At 37.2% G+C, this 24,496-nt stretch overlaps 1 protein-coding gene across 2 annotated transcripts in view; it reads left to right on the top strand.

Moving 5' to 3' along the window:
• Frs2 (fibroblast growth factor receptor substrate 2) overlaps positions 1-24,496 on the top strand; it is an 89,170-nt gene that overhangs the window by 46,069 nt on the left and 18,605 nt on the right. For both annotated transcript variants that reach the window (XM_042698839.1, XM_042698840.1), the window contains exon 2: positions 13,519-13,606. The gene's annotated coding sequence lies outside the window, so the exon portion shown is untranslated. The remainder of the gene's footprint in view (positions 1-13,518; positions 13,607-24,496) is intronic.

The raw sequence follows: 24,496 nt of genomic DNA, 5'->3' as shown, positions 1-24,496 counted from the left end.
CTTTATATACAAGAAGAGCTTCATTAATTTAAAAAAAGTGCATTGGATTCTAATGAAGTTCGTGGTTTTAATCTTGTGCTTTGAAGTGTTTTCTTTTTTTGGAATGAAAAGTTCTTTGCTTTAGACTGTGTAGAAGTATGCTAATTAGATTATATTTAGTTGGCAAATTTGTGCCCACAAAAATGTGACTTTTAAAAAGTTGCAAGTTGCTACAGCTCTTGCAGATAAGAATATTTCCTGTTTTCTTTTGCATATTTAGTATTTTGTGTATTTTTCCATGTAGAGGCCTTTTACTTTGTCCATTTGTGTCATTTGACATTCAGACTTAAAAGTTCAACTGAAACATCACTGATGCTTAAAAATACTGTCATTTAAAATGTCAAAATTTGGATTTGACCTGAATTGCAAATAAGAATTTTTATGAAATGTGTGTATTTATATGTATATAAATATATATGTACTTATGTATAGGTAAATATGTAAAGTATATTTGAGAAGGCTTTTGTTTTAAAAAGGCTTTTGTATTGCTACTTGTGCAAAATATTTTGCCAGTAGCCTACATACTATGTCTATCAGTTAATGAATTGTTAATAAAGGAAGACATAGACTTCTTTTTTTTTGGTGCCAGTACAGGGTTTGTACTGAGGGCCTGGGCACCATCTCTTAAGTTTTTCACTGTTATTTATCACTTAACCACTTGAGCCACTTTCAGCTTTTTGGTATTTGGAAATAAAAGTCTCTTAGACTTTTTCTGCCTTGTGGGGTTTCAAACTGTGATTCTCAGATCTCAGCCTCCTGAGTAGCTAGGAGTACATGCCTAAACTATGGGGACCTGTGGCGGTGGTATATTTTTAATTTATACAAATTTCCTTCCTCATTTTTCTCTTATATGCCAGGTTTTTAGGGAGTAAATTATTTAGTACTAAGATTACTGTAACTTTACTACAATTTTTTTCACAGTCAGGTCTCACAAAATTTACTGATTAATATTTCATTTCTTGTTCAATTTAATGTTTTCCCTAGTAATTATCTCTTCTTTAAATATTTTTGTACTTTTTATTTTGTACCTATTGCTATTTTTTTGGGTTGGTTGAACTTAGCATCTTGTTTACTCAGTTTGCTTGTTTGCTTCTTTACTTTTGAAATAGATAAAAACAACTTAGAAAGGTAAAGAAGAATTTTCAATTTTTGGTATTGCAATGTTGTTTTGTTTTCATTGTGCCTGAGATACCAGAATCTCTTCAGCATAAGTCAGTTTGCTGCTGCTGCTTCTTTTTTGTTGTTGTTTTTATTGTAGTTAAATATAACACCATAAGACTTAAACATTGTAACCATTTTAACATGTACTATTCAGTAGTATTAAATACAGCATACTGTTGTGTACCCATCACACTGTTCATCCTCAGAACTTTTTCATCATTCCAAACTGAAAAGGTCTCTAACAATATCTCCCATTTCCCGTTCTCCTTTCCCTTAGCAACTATGACTCCATTTTCTCTCATTGTCAGCTTGATTTGGAATGTCTCTTCTCTCTCAGATTTAGAATTATCTTTTTTGATTTTATATTATTTTTAAATTTTTGGGTTTCTTTTGTTAAGAATGTAGTATAAATTTACAAGCTTGTCAAACATAGCAAGTCTTATAGTCTTCACATTAGCTATACAATTAGATAGATGGACTACTTTGCCATGGGTTCCATTATGCTTACTATGTAGTGATAGGGATTTAGCCAGAATGCCTGAGTTCACAGAAATAAGGTTTTTTTTCACTGGTTTGTCTTTCAGATTCTTTACCTCTAAGATAGGAATACCTACTATGTAATATTACATAAGATTAAATTAATACATCTTAAGTATTGGATTGGTGCCTTGCATATTGTTTGTGGGGACGCTAGAATCCATGAGTGAAAAACAAGGAGACAAATTTAGCTAGTATTTATTTAAAGAATCGACACTTTTGAAGTTCTTGTGTTCTAATGTTATCTCCATGGACAGTAATAGACGATGGTATTTAAATGGAGAAGTAATGTATCCAGTGTTAAATACTCATAGAGCTTTGCCATATTGTTTAAAATTCTATGAATCTCAAGACTTAAAAAAACATGTAAAATGGACACACTATTAGTAGCTATGAAGTTTGTTCTGGGGGTTGGTGAAGCAGTGTATGTAACCTAAAAAAATTAGACAACTCAATAACTATTGACTGCTTTTATTGTTACCATTTTCCTAAACTCATTTCCTTCTCATTGCATTTTTTTCCACCATCTTCATCCAGTCAAACTAGACTAAGGATGGCAGTGTTTTGTATTGTCTGGCAGCTCTCACTGCTTTTGTAATAGCCATTACAAGGTCTCTTACCTTTGTCACAAAGACTCCACAGAGCTGTCAACTCTTAACTATGCCTCTGTCAGTTTAGAAGAAGGGAAAATAGTACATGTCTCTTAGGTTTGCCTTTTTTGTTTCTTTATATACACATTTTCTTTTGGGTTTCACGTACTTTTTGTTCTTGTACTGTTTTGATAGGAGTTTGTTAGCTCCACATTTATTTTTAGTGTTTTGGCTGTTCCTGTTGTTGCTTCATCGCATAATTACTCTTCATAATAGAGTAGTAATTCAGAACTAGCTTTAGGTCCTTTTTAGTGTTATTTCTAGGCCTCTCATATAAAACACAAATATAGCTAGTCTTATAAGGCTGACGTATACTTGTCTCATTTAAAGGTTTGATTTTGTATGAACTTTCTCCTTTTATGCCCATGTAAAAAAGCGACGTTTAGTATGAGGTAAACAAATGCAAAGGAACTTTTTCCTAAGGGATTATGTTGTTATTTTATAAGGCTGGTTCACTGAAACTAAAAACAATTTTTTTTTGGGTTAATTGGCATCAAGGTTTTGAAATACGCTATCTTTTGAAAGTGCAATAAATAGTATATTGTAATTGGTGATTAATGAAATAGTCCTTAATAATTCATAAACAAAAATCGATTTAACTTCATAAGTATTACATGTGACTTGATAAAATTTTCTTTTTTTCTCTTTTTTTGGTAGGTTGTGGGACTTGAACTCTGGGCTTGGGCGCTGTCCTTGTGCTCTTTAGCTCAAGGTGAGCGCTCTACCACTTGAACCACAGCACCACTTCCAGTTTTCTAGTGGTTTATTAGAGATATGAGTCTCAGGGACTTTCCTTCCCCAGGTTGGCTGGCTTTGAACCACGATCCTCAGATCTCAGCCTCCTGAGTAGCTAGGATTACAGGCATGAGCCATCAGCGCCTGGCTTGATAACATTTTCTACAGTGATAACTATAGGTTATTAATAAATAATCATAAATTAGAGTTTATATTAAAATATAAAGTTGGGTTTGAAATTACTTACCTTGGATTTAGTATTTTATTAAATACAGATTTAATGCCATATGATATTCAGTTAGCTTCATTGTGACTTATTTGAAGGGAAAGATGAGATGTTTTAATGATACTACTCAACTAAGAATTAGAAGGCAGGTTCTTTTTTTTTTTTCTTTTTATTGGTTGTGGGTCTTGAACTCTGGGCCTGGGCATTCTTCCTGAGCTCTTCAGCTCAAGGGGAGCGCTCTACTTCTTGAGCTATATCTCCATTTCCAGTTTTCTGGTAGTTAACTGGAGATAAGAGTGTCACAGACATTCCTGCCTGGTTGGCTTTGCCAACTTGAAGACAGTTTCTTTAGAAAAGTGTTTTAACCCTCCAGGGCTTCAACCTACTCCAGTCCTATGACCATCATGAACTTTTTTTTTTTTTTTTGGTTGGTCATGGGGCCTGAACTCTGGGCCTGGGCGTTGTCCCTCAGTCAGCTCTTCAGCTCAAGGCTAGCACTCTACCACTTGAGCCACAGCGCTACATCCAGCTTTTCTGCTTATGTGGTGCTAAGGAATCGAACCCAGGGCCTCATGTATTCAAGTCAAGCACTCTACCACTGAGCTATCTTCCCAGCCCCTCATCATGAACTTTAAAGTTTAATGACACCCATTTCCAACATTCAGAGTTTTTCTTGTCTTTTGAGTACATTAGGCATATATTACATATCAGTATCTCCCAATGCTTGGTATATTTTTCCCATTTTAATCTAAAAGGAGTAGTTAACTTTTTAAAGCTATGCTTGATTATTATTCTGTTTATCAAAACATAAACTAAGCTGGGTGCTGGTGCTCATACCTTTAATCCTTGCTACTCAGGAGGCTTAGATCTGAGGATCTGGGTTTGAAGCTGGTTTGGGCAGGAAAGTTCATGAGACTTATCTGCAATTCACTACTAAAAAGTGGAAGTGGAGCTGTAGCTCTGGTGGTAGAGCACTAATCTTGAGTGAAAAAGCTCCAATAGCTGGGTATTGGTGGTTCACGCCTGTAATCCTAGCTACTCAGTAGGCTGAGATCTGAGGATCATAGTTTAAAGCCAGCCCAGGCAAGAAAGTTCCTGAGACTTATCTCCAATTAATCACCTAACTAACTAACTAACTAAATACAGAAGTGGAGATGTGTCTCAAGTGATAGAGCATTAATCTTGAACAAAAGAAGCTTTGGGACAGTGCCCAGGCCAGAGTTCAAGCTCCTGGACTGGCATGGAAACAAAAAGAAATTCAAGCCTCTAATTGCCACAAAAAACACATAAAGTGGTTCCTCCTTATCCAAGATATGCTTCAAGACCTCCAGTGGATAACTGTAATCATCCATCACTTTTTTCTTATACACATATATCTGTGATAAAGTTTATAAATCAAGCATATTAAGAGATTAACAATAACTAGTAGTAAAATAGGACAGTTGTAAGATATACCATAATAAAATTTCCAGAATCACTACTTAAGGCTTAATGCTCTTTAAGTACACAGAAATTGTTTGAATACAAATACCAAGACAGTCAGTCTGATAACCGAAACTTCTAAGTGATTAATGGACAGGTTGTATGAACAGCATTACTGTCCTGCACAGATTGAAAGCTTACTCCCTGTGTGGGAAATAGCATGGCAGTATATTTCAAAATGTAGTCTCTAACTTAAAACACAAATTGTTGGGTTGAGATGTAGCTCAGAGGTAGAACATGCATGCTTAACATGTAGGAGGCTCTAGTTCATTCTCTCTAGCAACCACCCCCGCTCCCCAAACCACCAAGAAGAAGAAAAAAGAGAATGAAACCCTTCAATAGTTCGTTTTGGGAATTTTTTGTTTAATATTTTCTAATCTTGGTTGGCCACATAACTGAAAACATGGAATGTGAAACTGGATAAAGGTGGACTATTACAGTTTCAACTCTAGTGGCAACTGGCTCCTGAGACTTTCACAAAATCACATTTTATCTTCAGCTTTACTCTTTACAAATCTTGTGTTATGTTTATACTATCAAGTAATAAGATCAACAGACTTGAGCTTTAATGTTTTTAGACACTAGAGAAAGCATTACTGAACTATAAAAGAAGTGGGGAGAAATTTAACAGGAAGAGGAATATAATCATTTTATGACAAAACTGGCTTATTGTGCGCTGTTTTTTTTTTTAACAGAAGAGTCAGTTATTTTGTCATGCAGATGTTTACTGACTACTTATTAAAAGAGAGGAATATGTGATACTTATAAAATTTGACCTTAATGACTCTTAAGCAGAAATGTCTTTTTGGTTATGGACCATCAGGTATAAAGCTCCTGTTAAAAGAAAGCTGCTGGAAACACCTGGGTGTCAGGCATGCTGGGATAATTTGTTTGCTCAGTAAATGCTACTTTTTGCATGTAATTTTTTTTTGGGTGTCACCACTGTTCCTTTGACAGTATCTTTTGAAATAAATCTAAAGTGGCCTACACATTTCACTTTCTAAATTAGGAAAATGATTAATAAAAGTAAGGTTCCAGGAATTTCCATAATAAGTCTGTAAGTTGAAAGTGGACAATAAGTTTTGTGTTTCGAGAGATTGAAGTCTTTTTCTTTTTTTTTTTCTTCTTTTTAAAATAGTCTTTTTCTATGGGACAGGGCAGATGAGAATGGATGTAACCCCTATCTGAAGTGTCAGAATTCCTGGAGGTGTTAAAAATAATTTAAGCCTGTGTAATTTAAAAGGTGGTTGTTAGGTGATAGAACTCAGTGGCTCATCAAATTAATGCAAGGGTTAGTGAATCAGATTTAGGGCTCACCAGCCAGAAACAATGTCCAAAATCACACTGCATAATAAATCACAATTCCTGTGAGGATGGCAGTGTCATCTACAGACAGACAGACGCCACAGTCCACCACAGTGGCTCTGCTGGCTCTCTCTAAACGATGCCACCTCTGCCCCAGACTTGACCTTGCTGCAACTGCTCCACCATTTGTATGAGAGCAAGATCCTCTAGTCTCTGCTTCTTCTGCTTGCTTCCCATTCCTAGTCTGTTTGGCAAAGCACATATCATAGACAGATAGGAAATGCGAGAAAGTGTTTAACCCTCAAATCACAAAATGAGTAAATTTCTCAGTGTTAAGATGTGGAAAAGTGTTGTTTCACCTGAAGAAATGAAGTGGGGAAAGTTCAGACAGAGTTTGACGAACTTAATTATTTTGCATGTTTGTTGAACCTATATCTACTATTTTTTCTATTATTTTTTAGTAAGATTTTAGTATATTTAGCTCAAAACAGTATAGATTTGTTTCAATGAGTTCACTAATGCAGACTGTATATATTCATGTTTTTCTGATTGAAAGAAAGTTGAAAATTTTGTGACTTTCATTTATCTATTTTCAACCAACACTGATTTTTTTTTTTTTTGGTGGGGAGAGAGGGTGGTGATAGTGGTAGTGGTGTTAGTATTGGGAGTTGAACTCAGGGTCTGGAGCAGTAAAGCACTCTGCCATTGAACTACAGCCTCAAGCCAATTTTCTGATTCTTTACTATTGTTATACTTTGTTTTTACAGGGTGAAAACTGTTACATGATTTCTTTCTGAAAATCAGTGCTTGAACCATATTATTAAGTAAGATAGATAGGCAGACATGAAGAAGAGTGGAGATAGACTATCCAAGATTGAGGAAGAACCTCCCTCGCTCAATACTTTCCTTTCCTTTCCTCTTTTTTTTTTTTTTTTGGTTAGTCATGGGGCTTGAAGTTGGGGCCTAGGCACTGTCTCTGAGCTTTTTTGCTCAAGGCTAGCACTCTACCACTTGGAGCCACAGGGCCACTTACAGTTTTCTGGTGGTTAATTGGAGATAAGCATCTCACGGGTACATTTTTGCCCTGGCTGGTTTCAAACCACGATCCTCAGATCTCAGACTCCTGAATAGCTAGGATTATAGGTATGAGGCACCAGTGCCTGGCCCTCCATTCTTTCTTTTCCTTCTTCCCGTCTTCCTACCTTCTTCTCTTTCCCTTTCTCTTTTCCTTTCTCCTCTCTTTCCACAGACACACAGATGGAAAGAAGGTGAGAGATGCATGAAAGAAAGGGACATACATGTTCACAGCATACAAGCAGCATTTTTGTATTTTTGCTACTTGTGTGGTTATGTTAAAAACCATTGAAACTCTCCTGCCTTAGGAAAATCATTTTATTATGTTTGAAAAAATACTTTCCCTAAACTGTAGGTTTGGGTCTTAAACTTCGCTACCAGTTTACTTTTTAAATTCACTTAAACATTTCTAGTTTAAAGCTGAACGTTTTTCTGATACCTAGAAATAATAAGTAGGAGCTAAATTTAACTTGGGAAGTATCCAACTTGGTTTGTTGGAGGAAAGTTATAAAGCCAAACTCCCATACTTTCTAATGTTAACCAAGTTAGTGTATTTCTTCTTAAGCCACAAGTCTTATTAATTGCCTTAGTACAGGTCTTTCTTGTGCTAGCAAACAGCACTTTATAATAATGTTATTTTATTCACTTAAGTAAGCAGCTATAGTGTGTGTGTGTGTGCGTGCGCGCGCGTGTGCGTGGCGTGTGTATGTTGGTCCTGGGCTTGGTCCCTGAGCTGCTTTTGCACTAGTGCTCTATTACTTGATCTATAGCTCCATGTTTTTTGAGTTTAGTGGAGATAACAAACTCACAGACTTTCTTGCCCAGGCTGGCTTCGAACTACAGTCCTCAGATCTCAGCCTCTTGAGTAACTAGGATTATAGTTGTGAGCCATCAATATGCAACTTGCAACTATAATTTTTTTTTTTTTGTCAGTCGTGGGGCCTGAACTCTGGGCCTGGGCACTGTCCCTCAGCTCTTCACTCAAAGTCAGTGCTCTACCACTTGAGCCTCAGCCCCACTTCCGGCTTTTTCTGCTTATGTGGTGCTGAGGAATCGAACCTAGAGCCTCATGCATGCAAGGTAAGCACTCTACCACTGAGCGACCTTCCCAGCCCCGCAACTATAAATTTTTACAAAATTTAATAAATTGAATGCTCTTTTCCTTGTATGCATCTCTTTTGAATATTGTTGAAGATTTAGAAAAAATTACTCTGGAATTTTTTTTGCTTAATGTTCTATTGAGATCACAATATAAGGATATGATATTGTTTTTTACTTAAAAATGCATTTCATATCATGATCTGGACCGTGAGTTGTGTGTCTATATTTAAAACATACAAAGCCCATGCTTGGCTCATGCCTATAATCCTAGCTACTAAGAAGGCAAGGATCTGAGGATCATGGTTTGAAGCCCAAAGTCTGTGAGACACTTTTTTTTTTTTGCTAGTCTCATTGTATTTATTAACTTATGTTTTATTTAGATTGTATTGTAAAGATGATATATAGAGGGGTTACAGTTACATAACTGAGTACATTTCTTTTTGAGCAGTGTTACCTCTCCCTCATTTTCTCCCACTTTTTCCCCTCCTGATCTACTTCCCCCCAGGTTGTAAAATTCATTTCCAACATAATGTCTAATGAATATCACTGTTGAATTGGTTCACCCTTTGTCCCACTGTTTCTTGATTCCCCTTACCTCCCCCAAGGCAGATAAATTTAAACTACTCCTAAAAAGCCACAAGTGGTGCTGTGACCAGAGCACAAAGAGGCTCAGAGACAGCGCCCCGACCTGAGTTCAAGCCCCAGGAGTGGCAAAAAAAAAAAAGTTTTGGAGGCTTTGAGTGTGGCTCAAGTGGTAGAGTGCTTGCCTACTAAAGCCTTGAGTTCAAGCTTCAGTAAAACAGCCTGACATACAAATACAAATACACACAACAAAAGAAAAATTTGTTTGTTTATTTTTGTCGGTGGTGGGGCTTGAACTCTGGGCCTGCGCGCTGTCCCTGCGCTCGAGCGCTCTACTGCTTGAGCCACAGCGCCACTTCTGGTTTTCTGGTGGTTTATTAGAGATAAGAGTCTCAGGATGTTCCTGCCAGGGCTGGCTTTGAACTGAAACCCTCAGATTTCAGCCTCCTTAGTAGATAGGATTACAAGCATGAGCCAACGGCGCCCAGCAAATAAAAGTTTTAAAGTGTGATGCTCATTTTGTATGACGTGACAGAAGGAGAAAGGGGACAATTATAGACTACAGAGAAGACAACTACAGATTACAGAAGAGACAATTACAGACTATAGTTTCAAGAGATATTTACTTCACACTCAACACGGTACCATTTCTTTAAAATGCAAATCAAAAAAGCACACACTAGAGGTGCTGCCTCAAACATTGATTTAAAAACCATACAGACCCCCATTGCAACAATGAGATGTACAAGTCATTATGTCGAAAACGAACTTTACAACTTTCATGCAGGGGGGCCGAGGGATGGTGAGGGGAGGATTGGGGAGGGTGAGGGGGGAGGATGGAAGGGATGGCAAGGGGAAACAAAGGAGGAGGCTACAATGCTTGATAAGAAATGTACTCATTATCTTGCCCATGTAATTGTAACTCCTCTGTACAGTATTTTCACGATAAAAAAATAAAAAAAAACCCATACAGACCATCTCTATTTAATTTTAATTATGCATCTGAACAGTCTTTTGTTGCTGAGAAATTAAAACTAAAATCCTAAGGTATTTTTTAAAAGAAGGTTGCATTATTTACAGTTTGACAGTGTATTTTCTCTGCCTTGAGGCCCTGTTGAACCACTCCCAACAAACAAAAAAACCAAACAGCTAAACAGATTAAAGTCCATCTGTGTTAAATGATGCTGTCGGAAGTTACAATGTTCCCAGTGAGAGGATTTTCTAGAAAATAATTAGAAACCATAACTCTAACAAGTTCTATTATAAGCTTAAATATCAATAGAATGCCTTACGTATACACAACGAGCGGTAAATATTTCAAATTCAGAAAAGTACAGAAACTTTTTGTAAATAAGTGTACACACAATCTTTAAATTCTTTTTTTCCTCTGATTTTTCTGTATAGAATAGCTCCCAGTTATTTAAAGGTGATCATGTTAATTGTTACGAATGAAAACTAATTCTTTTACGGTTCTGTATTTAGCTTACTTTTTCTCTACGCCATGGCCGTTTCTCTTAAGACCTTGAACTTTGCCAGCCATAGATAGAGGGGAAGTTTGCATATTTAACCAAGCGGAAGTTTGTTTATTTAATGCTAAAATAATTAAGCTCAAACAACCCTACCTTGTTTTACTAGTTTGATCATGTGAACAGTTAGTTGTGAGTTCAGGCTGGGGTGCCAGTGGCTCATGTCTGTAGTCCCAAATAAGAGGAGGCTGAGATCTTAGAATAAGTATTTGGAGGCAGCACCAAATGTGAGTGACAAAGCCTCGCAGGAGCAAGAGGCCCTGAGTTCAAGCCCCATTACAGAGGTGGGATGGGGTGGGAGACAAAAGTGAGTCAATGGATTTGAGTTGGGGTAAGGGTGATTGGGGACGGTGGTGAATTCTTTCTAATGGTCATGCTACCTAAAGGCAACAGAGAAGTTTGAAGTAAAGTTTTCCCACAACTTTATATGCAATCACAAAATCCATAAAAAAGTATCAGAAAAGGGAATATCACTTATGTTGGTGGTTCTTAAGGGAAGTAAAGGAGTAAGCCATAGAGATAAGGGTGTTCATGCAGAGCAAAAAACAAGTCCTGAAGCCCTTAAGTGAGAACATGCTTATTGGTCCAAGGAAAGGAAAAAGAGCCTTATGATTTGAGTGTATGAACAAAAAAAAGGGGGGGGGGGTGGGTAATGACAGGAGATAAGATTGGAAAGTTGGAGAAGGTGGGAAGATTTAAAAAAAAAAATCAGATTATGGGCCCTTGTAAGGCCTTCAGCTTCTAGACAGATCCGCTCATTTGGATGGTTTGATGAGAATTTTGACATAATCTGATTTTTGAAAATCACTAAGCTGTTTGTTGAGGTGGGCAATGATGAGGCAGGAAATAATTATTACAATCTTGCAGTTGCGAAATAGAGACCTGTGTAGTAAGAAGTGAAAGCTCGGGTGTAGTTTAATGGTAGAGCACCTATGGGTGAGCTTGTGGGATACTCAGTACCTTTCATATATAGTTGGTAGTATGGCAACTTCTAAAGGTGACTATAACCTTGAGTTTTATTTAATGTCACAATCTGTGGTAGTCATTATCTTTAATAACTCAATTTTAGTTAGTGGGCACCTTGTGTCCTTCAGGTTGGCCCTACCTGTGGCTTTTTTTTTACAAGGCTCATAGTTTTTTGAAGCTTGTGGAAAATAGAATCACAATGTAAGGATATAATATTGTTAGCTTTCTATAATATCGATAGCTTCCTATAATACTGGAATTTGTGTGTGTGTGTGTGTGTGTGTGTGTGTGTGTGTGTGTGTGTGTGTCTTACTTTTGTTGGTTATTTTGGAGATGGAGTCTTAGACTTTTCTGCCCTTGATGGCTTCAAATGTCAGTCCTCCAGATCTCAACCTTCTTAGAAGGTAGGATTATAGGCATGAGCCACTGGTGCCTGACAGTACCAGAATCCTGGTCAAGTTAAATGTGAAGTGGTAGTAGGCACCAGATAATATTTGCTTCAAGTCTTTTCAAGGCAAAGAACAAAGGAAGGAGTATTAATGTGATTAAGTGAAACATGAGTTTGTATTCAATTCAAATTAGTAACAGAATTTTTAATTCTGTGATTTTATATTTGAATCTCCCTTATTTTATATTTGAATCTCCCTACTATTTGGTAGCATTTGTAGAAAGACTACTGAATGTGGTTTAGGACTTTTTTTTTTTTTTTAAGATTTTCTTCCTTTTTGGATACATATTGCTATATGGATTTGTTGCTTTAAAAGTGCCTTGGGTAACCCTAAGTGATTATGTCGACATTATGCAAATAGCTTGCTTTACTTGTCTTTAATTTTTACATTTTTTTCTTTTTCAATTTAATTTGTATCTTTACTTAAAATGGGTATGTAAAGCTAGGTATAATGGTCCAGTCCTCTAATTCCAACACTTGGGAGGCTGAGACAAGATCATCAGTTTAACACCAGTCTGGGCTCAATTACAGCAAGATTTGTCTCAAAAAAAAAAAAAAAAGAATAAAATTAACTGTGAAACATGGTATAATTTGAGAGATTTAGCTTCCATCTTTGTTTCTTCCATCCTACTTTCTCCATAAATAAGCATTTAAAAATGGTTTTGGCCTAGTTACAGGCTGAGAAATAGGGAACTTTAAGGTTTTTGACTCTTGAGACTTGCCAATCTCAATTTTTCACTTCTTACAAAAGACTTTTTGTTATATTTCTAGCTATTTCCTAAGTATCTCAAAGAATGTACATGTTTAACAAAGAAAAATCACCCCAACCCATTTGTCAGTGTTTGGCAAAATTGCATGTCCACCATTCTCCCTTCTTGCAGTCTTTTACTAAAGTTACTATTGACAAAAATATAGAATGTAACATGATTTTGTCTGATTCCATCTTTGGACTTGAACTCAGGGTCTGCTCACTGTCCATGAGCTTTTGTGATCAAGGTTAGCATTCTACCACTTGAAGCATAGCTCCACTTCTGACATTTTGTGTTTAGTTGGAGATAAGAGTCTCATGGACTGTCCCGCCTGGGCTGGCTTTGAACCATAATCCTCAGATCTCAGCCTCCTGAATAGTTAGGATTATAGGCATGAACCACTGGTACCCAGCTAAGATTTTGCCATTTTACAATATTTGAATTTCATCAATTGATGTTACATAGTTTCTCAGGGTACCCCACAAACATGACAGTCATTGTTTTAGGTGTTTAAAGTGTTTTAGAATGTGAATGTAAGTAAAACTGACAAACATCTTCTTCTGATAGGCATTATAAATAGACAGTAAGAAAACAATATATAAACTATTATTTGAGTGTGTTCAAAATGTATAATTTTAGGGCTCCCTGTGTCTAAATCTTCCTTTTTGTTGTTGTTCCAGTTTGTAAATTACACTAAGAAATTGTGAGTCCCAACTAAGTGAAAGACATGAGGACTGAAGCATTCTGGTCTTGTGGGGACAATAGCTAATTTTCTCTCCCACCCATGTCATCTTTTTAATAATATTTTTTTATTAAGATGTTGCTCAATAACTGCCTTGAATAGTTTGCTTTAGTCAGTACAACTTAGGTAACATCCTTTATGATTTTATGACTTTTGTTATATATTTGAGTCACATTCTTAATAAATGTCTTTCAGAAATGGCCATTAGGAAGATGCCGAGAAGAAACAATGATGAAATAGTCCATTTTTTATAAGATGCAGCTGTGGATTTTCAACCAGATCAGTAAGTGGGCTCATACTTATTTTTTATTGTTTTTCAAATTAATATAACTATTAATGAAATTGTGGACACTAAAAAATTGTCACCTATTTCTGTTTTTTCTTTGTAGGATGAATTCTAGTATATAGTTTTAGAAAACGTGTATCTCTGCTGTACCTTCTTAAGAACTGTAAAAGTAATTTTATTGAATCACAACTTCAGAGAAAATGTATGGGAAAAGAGTCAATATAATATCACTAGCCAAATACAGCTACTAATTTACTTCTGGAAATTTACTTTTTCTCTGCCTTTTGACTACTTTTGAGTCTATTTTTTATTTTTCTGGGTCATGGGGCCTGAACTGAGGATCTGGGTGCTGTCTCTTAGCTTTATCGCTCAACGCTAGTGCTCTACTACTTTGAGCCACTGTGCTACTTCCTATTTTCTGGTGTTTAATTGGATCCCAGTCTGGCTTCAAACCACAGTCCCCTGGTCTCAGCCTCCTGAGTAGCTAGGATTACAGGTATGAGCCATCAGCACCCAGCCTGGCTTTGAATTTTGATCTCAACCTCGTGCATTACAAGGATTATAGGCATGAGCCATTGGTACCTGGTTTGTTCTATGTATTTTTTGGGGGGGGGGGAGGGGTCCGGTCAGGGGGCCTGAACTCTGGGCCTGGGTGCTGTCCCTCAGCTCTTCAGCTCAGGGCTAGCGCTCTACCACTTGAGCCACAGTGCCACTTCCAGCTTTTTTCTTTTTGCTTATGTGGTGCTGAGGAATCGAACCCAGGGCCTCAGGCATGCAAGGCAAGCGCTCTACCACTGAGCCACCTTCCCAGCCCTGTTCTATGTATTTTTTGGGGGGGAAGGTGGGGTCAGGTCGTGGGACCTGAACTCTGGGCCTGGGCGCTGTCCCTCAGCTCTTCAGCTCAAGGCTAGAGCTCTACCACTTGAGCCACAGCGCCACTTCCGGCTTTTTTCTTTTTGCTTATGTGGTGCTGAGGAATCAAACCCAGAGCCTCAGGCATGCAAGGCAAGTACTCTACCACTGAGCCACCTTCCCAGCCCCTGTTCTATGTATTTTTAAAAATATAATTTTGACTATAGTATTGTAAAGAGTTTGCTTCTTTAAAATCTTTTAAAATTAAATTTGTTTCAGATATTTCTTACTGGAACTGGAAATGTGCTCTTAAATTAAGGATAAGATTTTTTATTGGGATGATGAAAATGTTCTGCAACTATATTATAGTAATGATTAAAAAACTTTGTGAATATATTACATACTTATGTTGGAATGGATGCCATTTTACATATTTTATATCTTTAAAAAAATCAAGCTTTAGAATATGCAGTCTTGAATGAAACTTGAGCTTTAAATTTTTTAGAATATGAAATTATGCCACATATCATTATAAGCCTAGCAAAAATAATTTGATATTTAGTCAGTAAAGAAACTGTTTTATAATAACAAAATGATACATTTTGTAATATGTTTTTGTTTAAAAAGTACTTTTATTATTAAAAAGTCTGTCCTTCTAGCCTGGTGCTGGTGGCTTATGCCTGTAATTTTAGCTACTTGGACTGGGATCTAAGGATTAAGGTTTGAAGCCAGACAGGCAGAAGAGTCTGTGAAATGGTTATCTTCAACTAACCAGGAAAAAGCCAGAAGTAGAGGAGTACTCAAATGGTAAAACTCAAGTCTTGAATAAAGCCAAGTTAGAGTATGAGGCTCTAAGTTCAAAACCTAGGACTGTGACACATATACACAGGCTATGATACTAAAAACAACAAAACAAACAAACAAAAAACCAAGTCATTTGACTCATATTTGTCGTTGTTTATTAAGGCTTCAGGTGCTATAGTTCTATTTAACTTAAAAGCAAACTTTAATCTTAAAAATGTGGAATAGTTTATAATTTGTTAGATACTTTTTGTTTTATTTTCTAATCATAAAATTTTGTGTTAGCTGGCTTGATTTTATTTTTTCAGCTATTTGCTTTACATTAATAAAAAAACAACAAACAAAATTAAGAATAGATTGAAACTCCATGTAAGTTGCCACCACAGAACAAAAATGCTGATCAAGTTAGATTAACCTCTATAATGTGTACTGAAAAGAAAACCTCTCTTCTCACTCCCAATTTGAAGAACAAGCAGTTTCCCTGCCAAGAAAGACTGACTTTAAATGGACCAGCTGTCCATATTAGGAGCATAGGGTTGCTAAGGTGATCATGACTGTTTGGTGAAGAATGCAGCTGAGAGGGCAAGTTCTTGATGTGTGAGCTGAGGGAAAGAATGTGGTGTGATTGTGCATCATTCCTCCTAATCACATGCTCACAAAGTGCTGTGTGGGCAGCATGTAGAAACTACAAGTTTGAATGCTGAAAGTTGTGTGTATTTTAAATTGTTCTGTTTTCATCTGAGCCAGAGGCTTATAGTTTAGAAGAAAAAATGTCTACCTTGAATGTACATGTATATTTAGTATCAAAGGAAAGTACTTTGATGCTAGATGAAACGGAGTGAATTTCTTCTGCTTGGTAGACACATTTATTACATTTATTTGTTTGTTTGTTTATTTATTTACTTATTTGGATGCTAGTCCTGGGGCTTGAACTTAGCTCCTGGGTGCCTAGCTCTGAGCTTTCTTTACTTAGGGTTAGTGCTCTACCATTTGAACCACATCTCCACTTTCAGCTTTTTTTTGAGTAGTTTATTGTCTCATGGACTTGTCTGCCCGTGCTGGCTTCAAACTATGATCCTCAAATCTCAACTTTTTAAGTAGCTAGAATTATAGGTGTGAGCCATGGCACTCAGCACATTTTTTTAAGTGTTTATAAAAATGTGTTCTAAAAAATGTTATTTTATCAATTCATCATTTTTTAGTCAGAACTACAGGTTTTCCAAGTCAGGGATGTGTTTTTTGGATGCAAAGATAAGTTCTTAGTTAATTACTTGCTTTGACAAGATTGATTAACTTTATAAGTATGAAGGTGGGCCTGGTGCTGATGGCTCATGCCTATTATAACTATTGAGGAGTCTGCCATCTAAGGATCACGTTTTAAAGCCCACTCAGGCAGAAGAGTCATTGATATTCTTATCTCCAACAAACTACTCAGAAGAAGCCGGAAGTGGCACTGTGGCTTAAGTGATAAGCCTTGAACAAAAGAGGCACCCAGGCCCTGAGTTCAAGCCCCAGGACTAGCAAAAAAATAAAGATAAAAAACATGAAGGTGGCTCAACCCTGTATCCTTAGCTACTCAAGAGGCTGAGTTCTGAGGATTGCAGTTTGAAGTCAACCCAGGCAGGAAATGTCACTGAGACTGTTATCTCCAATGAATTGTCAAAAAGTCAGAAGTTTGTTTACTGACTAAATACCAAATTATTTTTGCCAGGCTTTGTGTGTGTGTGTGTGTGTGTGTGTGTGTGTGTGTGTGTTGCTCAAATGGCAGAGTGTTAGTTTTGTACATAAAAGCTCAAGGACAGCACCTAGGTGCCAAGTTCAAGCTCCGCCAGTACTGGTACATACCATACAAAAGGAAAATAGTAAAAATGAAGCTAGCATTTCTTCCTGATTTAAGCACCTGAGAGGCATTGTCTTGACAGTCTCCAGTTCTATAAAAATGGCAGACCAAGGAATTGACCAAAGACCTTGAGATTCCTCAGACCTCAGCCCCCTGATCTTGATCCTCAGACCTCAGCAACCTGAATAGCTAGGATTACAAATGTGAGCCACTGGTGGCTGACTTAATTGACTTTTTCTAGAGCAGGCATGGCCTATGAAAATGCACACCAGACCAAATGATGGTAGGATGCTCAGGAGTTCCATTCTCCTCATTACTGACAATTTTTTACAATTTAGATCCTGCATATGATTACTACACCTTACTTGTTCTTTTTTTCAGCTTTCCTGATGAGCATCTATGATTGCTATACTCAAATTACAAGTAACTTCTCTTCCCTGTGGCTCTGTTTTCCTACCTTAGAGAAACCCTTGCCTCTGATTCAGTCTTTCTTTTGTAACCAGACCACCTGTCTAGGCCAACACTTGGTGGATCATTCTTGCTACATTTTTCTGGAGCTAGGGACAAGTCAGCATGTTTGACTTGGAAAGTAGCTGGCTGAGATAGGAGTGTCTCAGATGACATTCTCCAGCTGCAACACAATTGAATGCTGGGAGCAAGAAAGAACTTTGCCAGTGCCAGATGCTGTACAAACTCTAGGATTCCTGTCTTTGTTAGCTTGTATTTCTTGTTGGTATTGACACCAGTGTTGTTTTTTTCCCCCTGGATCTTTTGTTTGTTCATTCATGTTTTTGTGTTGGCCCCTGCCTTCTGCCAAGACATGTTCCTCTAAGGCAGTCTTCCCTTTGTTCTGCTTGATACTGAAACTTCTGTGCCTTATCATCTTTACCCACCTCAAAGGTAGCTACTCTCCAGCTGTTGAGTCTTATTTTCTGGAGATGCTAGCAAGTGGTGGGTGTTACTAGTCTGTGTCTTCTCCCAAATTTCCCTAACATTTAGCGGAATTGGCTTTTTTTTTTTGTTTGTTTGTTTTTTAAGAAAAGAGTGGTGTGTAGGACAAAGACAGAAGAGTGTCAATAAGAAGCCTGTAGGAAAAAAAAAATAGACAAGGAAGAAATATTTTTAGTTTGGACAAAAGTAGTGATGGAGATGGTAAGCAGTGTTTGAAGTGGGCGTATCCTTTGAAGATAGATCTGAATCATCAGTGGATTGGCTATGGGATGTGAGAGGCAAAGTATCAAGGATGGCTGCAAGTTTTTTTGGATGTTAATCTCAGTAAAATTTAGAAGTAATTTCTAACTTTCAACCATTTTTTAGGTTGGCATTTTTTTATTTTCCTTTTTTATTTTTTGTCAGTCATGGGGCCTGAACTCTGGGCCTGGGTGCTGTCCCTCAGCTCTTCAGCTCAAGGCTAGCACTCTACCACTTGAGCCATAGTGCCACTTGCGGCTTTTTCTGCTTATGTGGTGCTGAGGAATCGAGCCCAGGGCCTCATGCATGCAAAGCAAGCAGTCTTCCACTGAGCCACCTTCCCTACCCTTTTCCATTTTTAAAGAGTAATTTAGTTGGTTTGATTAAATAATGCAGGAGCTGGTGATATGGCTCTTCTTTTGTAAAATATTTTCTTAAGTAGCTGTAGTGTCATATGTGCTATCTGTATTGAAACATCAGTAAGAACAATCAGTAAGGAACCTTGTATAGAGAAAAATTTAATGGAGGGATTATTTACAGAGTGTAGGCAAGTTACAGGAAACCAGAATTTGATGATGCTACCTAGCAACATCAGAAGACAGGGGTAGAGGATTGGTACCTGAACCAGCAAGGGCTATAAGTACAAGAGAGAGCTGCCTAAGAGAGAACATCACTAGAGCAACTGCAGAAAGGAAGGAATCCACTGCCAGCCAGATGAGCTGCTGGTGTTCTAGCAGGGTGGAGAATGTTGGAGAATGGCTCTGGAGGACCAAGTGGAAAATATCTGGCATTATAAATAACCTTTAAACTCTACTTCTAAACAAACAAACAATTTTTATGTGCCTGGCTTTAAAAAAATAGGAAAGAAAGTATAAATTTTTTTAGCAGTAGAAAGTTATGAAATCCAAGTTAGATAGGTTTTAGTGACAATAAACAATTATTACAGCAGAAACCAACTATAAAATTTGGTGCAGACTTTAAAGTTTTATATCATTAAATGTTTTACTTAGAACTAACGAGGTTAAAAATGTTTCATCTTTCTTACATCTTTTACTTAGAATTAATTGAATATAATTTTTAAAACTTTATAGCTACTTAAAAGCTATTTCATTGAATTTTTTTCTTTGTTCTCTTTAATGCAGAGTAGTTCAGATTAATCCTTGAAAGTCACTTCATTAGAAGATTCCTCAAGTTAATCTCATTGTTCTTCTTACCCAGCACTGGAATCTATTGAATGCTGTTTGTGACTGAGAAGTCAAAATTTCAAGGGAGCTCAGTTTTTGTTAAACAGTGATATGTTATATAATAGTGTAGTTGGCAACTTCTTTCTTTCTCAGTGGCATATACAAAATCCTGGTTTTAGAATCAAACAGACCTTCCTTTTGCTGGAAAACAACATATGTCTCTATATGTCTGTTAGTATTCAAAATAACAATATAGGGCTGGGAAGGTGGCTCAGTGGTAGAGTGTTTGTCTTGCATGCTTGAGGCCCTGGGTTCAATTCCTCAGCACCACATAAACAGAAAAGCTGGAAGTGGCGCTATGGCTCAAGTGAGCTGAAGAGCTGAGGGACGGCACCCAGGCCCAGCTTTCACCCCCATGACCCCCCCCCCCAAAAAAAAAAAAAAGAAAGAAAGAAAGAAAAGAAAAACAAAACAAAATAATAATATAGAAGCCTTCATACCCGAGGATCCCTTTTTTAGTAGCCTCCATTTTCTAAACATGAACAAAAAACTAGAAATAGCCCCCAAAGGCTTCCTAATACCTGTAAGTTAGTGTTAATGTGACTCTTTTAGGCCAAATACTTTTAACATACAAGACCTCTTTAGACCTCTTTTGGCTGTGAGTATAGGGCTTTATTTTGTACTCTGTAAGAAAACTGGGGTCAAAAACTGGATTCAAAAGAATAAACTAGAAAAGAATGTTTATTAGTAAGCAGTTCAGAATGTTTATTAGTAGCAGTTCTAGTATCTGCTATCCTCTCACCTGAGCATGAGGGTGACCCATAAACACAGAAAAATCTTTAGAAGCAATACAACACCCAGAGTTCACCTTTTAGAGCTGTTTCAGAAGGGGCAAACAGCCCAGCACTTAACAATGTTAGCCATTATAATTCAGAGGAGGTTTTTCTTTTTTCTTCTCTTTTTTCTTTTGTTGGTCGTGGGGCTTGAACTCAGGGTCTGGGGCGCTGTCCTTGAGCTCTTTTTGCTCAAGGCTAGTATTCTACCACTTGAGCCACAGCACCACTTCCAGTTTTCTGGTGATTAATTGGAGAGTTTCACAGGCTTTCCTGCCCAAGGTGGCTTTGAACTGTGATCCTCATATTTTAGCCTTTTGAGTAGCTAGGATTACAAGTGTGAACCACCAGCACCTGGCTAGTGCCCAGCTTTTTACGATAGGCACTTGTCATACATCTGAAATAGAATTTGCTTCTGTAATCCCAATAGTCTCTGAACTGTTATTTCTACCCAAATAGTTAAGTAGCACCTGGTTACTATATTTAAATCAGAAGGCTGATGACTAGACATACAGGGCAGGGATGTGTTAAGAAAGGAAAGGAGAGGGCTTAAGAAACGTTGTGATATTGAAGACACAGTGTCTCTGCAACCTCTCAGGGCAGATGTGTACCCGTTTCTAGATATATTTGTTTGGAAAAAACCTAGGTTGTATAACTTTCTATTATAAGCATTTTCATCACAGCCTTGAGACACAAATTCTGAGTATCTGGGAGTGTATGTTATATTCTGCAATTTGGCATATATCCAGCATATATTTACTAATTAGTTTTGCCTGCTTAAATCCCCCTGGCATTTCCTTTGGCTTCTGTTCTTCACACTGTTGTAGTCTGTTGATTGGGTTCTATGTGGACATTTACAGTTTTCTTTTCTTTTTTTTTTGTCGGTCATGGGGCCTGAACTCTGGGTCAGGGTGCTGTCCCTCAGCTCAAGGCTAGCGCTCTACCACTGGAACCACAGCACCACTTCCGGCTTTTTCTGTTTATGTGGTGCTGAGGAATCGAACCTAGGGCCTCCATGCTTACAAGGCATGCACTCTATCTCTGAGCTACCTTCCCAGCCCTACAGTTTTCTTTCTAAAGAACTTTTTAATAGGTGTTGATTTGGATATTCATTAGTTAGTAATTTGATTATAAAGATAGTTTGCACTACATGTAAAAAAGAAAAAATGGCTCTTATTCTATCAAGTGAATGCTAACATGTTACAATGTCTTTGTCTGGGTTTTATTCTTACTTATCTTTTTGCTTGCCATATGTATTTTATGGGGGAATAAAAGAAAAGGGTAAAATGTTACAGTTTTAAATTGAAATCTTAAATTTGCTAGTTTATGTGAAGAGCAATTTTTTCTAATCAATTTTTTAAAGAACAATTTTAGAATCACAGAGAAGTTGCAAAGATTGTACCCTTAGTCCTATGTATACCTCCACCCAGCACCTGATACATTTAGTATTCTATTTTTAATAATTTCTATCTTTTTTCCTGCTCCATTCTATCATGAACACTTTTGTCATCATATATATATATGTATATATATTTAAATAAAATTGCTTTTTTATGTTGTTTTGTGCCAGTTTCAGGGCTTTTTTTTTTTTTTTTTTTTTTTTGTTGGTTATGGGGCTTGAACTCTGGGTTTGGGCGCTGTCCCTGCGCTCTTCAGCTCAAAGTGAGTGCTCTACCGCTTGAGCCACAGCACCACTTCCGGTTTCCTAGTGGTTTATTGGAGATAAGAGTCTCATGGACTTTCCTGCTCTGGCTGGCTTTGAACCACGGTCCTCAGATCTCAGCCTCCTGAGTAGCTAGGATTACAGGCGTGAGCCACTGGTGCCTGGCTAGGGCTTTTTTTTTTTTTTTCCATCTTACATTCTTTAAACAGTGGGCATAAAATCTACCTGAATTTTGAAAAACAGATTTATATTAAATTTTATACAGTTTATTTGGTTTTGTAAATGCTTTTTTATAAGCTGGGCACCAGTGGCTTATATCTATAATCCTAGCTGCTCAAGATGCTGAGATCTGAGGATTGCAGTTTGGAGCCAGCCTGGGCAGGAAATCTGTGGGACTTTATCTCCAATTAACCAGCAGGTGGTGCTCTGGCTCAAATGGTAGAGCGTTATACTTGAATGAAAAAGCTAAGAGACTGTGCCCTTGCCTTGAATTGAAACCCCAGTACTGGCACAAACAACAACAACAAAATGAGGGATAGCTTTTGTAGGTGCAAAATGAAAGTGGGAATCTTAGGCCCAGATCATCATCCTATGATGATACTGCAAATACAATTGTTCACAGAAGAGAATCTTTATTTTTTTTTACATACAGAGTTGGATGTTGTGTCTTGGCCAGACTTTGATTACAACAGATAATAAAACAGTAGTAGTTTTATTACCAGTGTTGAGTTAAATTATCCATATATATATATATATATATACATATATATATATATTATATATATATTCTAAATTTTCTGCCTCTGTAGAAAACTATTTGGGGGCTAGGCACTGGTGCCTCATGCATGTAATCCTAGCTACTCAGGAGGCTGAGATCTGAGGATCGCATTTCAAAGCTAGCTGGGCAGGAAGGTCCATGAGACTCTTATCTCCAATAAACCACCAGAAAACCAGAAGTGGCCCTGTGACTTAAGTGGTAGCCTTGAGCTGAAGAGCTGAGGGACAGCGCCCAGGCCCAGAGTTCAAGCCCCACAACCGACAAAAGAAAAAAAAAACACATTGGTAGGCCATTAGTGATGTCTTTAAGGAAAATGTGAGTAGAACAGACTTGATCCTTTATGGAATGGTCATGTGCCTATCTTCCTACCTGTGTTGTAATATTTTCCCATGTACCACCCACATGCTAACTCTGCAGAACTACAGTGTGCCCATTCTTGGAGTAAAACCTGTTTTTTTTGGCCTTGTTTGTTTTGCATGAATTCTTCTTGATCTGAACTTAACCTAGCTAATTCCTATCTGTCTTTCAGAAGTCAATTTAGGGATTACCTTTCCAGGAAGCTTTCTTTGACGAGTCTGTCTATCCTTGTAATATGAGTTAAATATTCTCACAGCACCTAAACATGGGTGAGTGACTCTGCCAGGTATTCATTTTCTTCCCTATTTTTCTCCCTTGGGAACCAGGGAAAGCTGACTATTTAACTCAGTACTCAAAAAATGCTTGCTGAATGCTTTGTGTGGACAGAGAAATGAATTCATTTCCTCAGTGTTGATAGCTATTTACAAGTTATCTTATCTACTGAGTAACTTTCTGTTAGCTTAATTCAAGTAACTGTATTTAAAGTGAAATAACTATATTATATTTACCTATAGAATAACAGGTTGGTAACACTTTACATATTTGTAAATATGTGTTTGATCTTTCTTGATCATTCTAGTTTTAGTGTCTCACAGAGAAGACAAATGAGAAGAACCTGGTCTAATTTGCAGTACAAGGAATTTAGATTAGATGTAAAGAGTTTCCAAAATATAAATTAATATATATTGAAATGATTTGTAAGATATATAATTGAGGGTTGGGAAAGTGGCTCAGTGGTAGAGTGTTTGCCTTGCATGCCCTGGGTTCGATTCCTCAGTACCACATAAGCAGAAAAAGCCGGAAATGGCAATATGGCTCAAGTGGCACTAGCCTTGAGCTAATGAGCTGAGGGACAGCTCCCAGGCCCAGAGTTCAGGCCCCACGACCAAAAAAAAAAAGATATATAATTGATTTTATCAAAAGTTAAAGTGGGGCACTGTGGGTGTAGCTAAGCAGTCAGATGCCGACCTACTATGTGTGAGGCTTGGGATATAATCCCCCTGCACTGAAACAAAGTTAAAAAACTAAAAAACAAAAAAAAATTTTACCCTTAAACTAAAAAGCTTGGAAGAAAAGTCTGCTTAGGAATAACAGATACACTGACAAATACTTAGAAATACTCATCTATTTCTTTGTAGTTTTGTGTTTATGTGTGGACTTTAAAAGTTAAGTTGACATGGAAACTATTTTCCTAACTCCTTCCTCAGAAAATATCAATGATAAAAATTCTTATTAGTGTTAAAAGAAAAACAAAGTTTATGAATTTATAAAACAGTTTTAAAACAGTGGATTACCTACTTTTTGTTGTTGCTGTTGTTGGCTGTGGGGCTTGAACTCTAGGCCTGGGCACTATCCCTCAGCTGTTCAGCTCAAGGCAAGCACTCTAC

This window comes from Dipodomys spectabilis, unplaced genomic scaffold (assembly GCF_019054845.1).
Source record: "Dipodomys spectabilis isolate Male_0828 unplaced genomic scaffold, ASM1905484v1 ptg000234l, whole genome shotgun sequence".
In the NCBI taxonomy this organism is placed as follows: domain Eukaryota; kingdom Metazoa; phylum Chordata; class Mammalia; order Rodentia; family Heteromyidae; genus Dipodomys; species Dipodomys spectabilis.
Note: the sequence above shows the minus strand (reverse complement) of the source record. Positions and strands in the feature narration are given on the sequence as shown.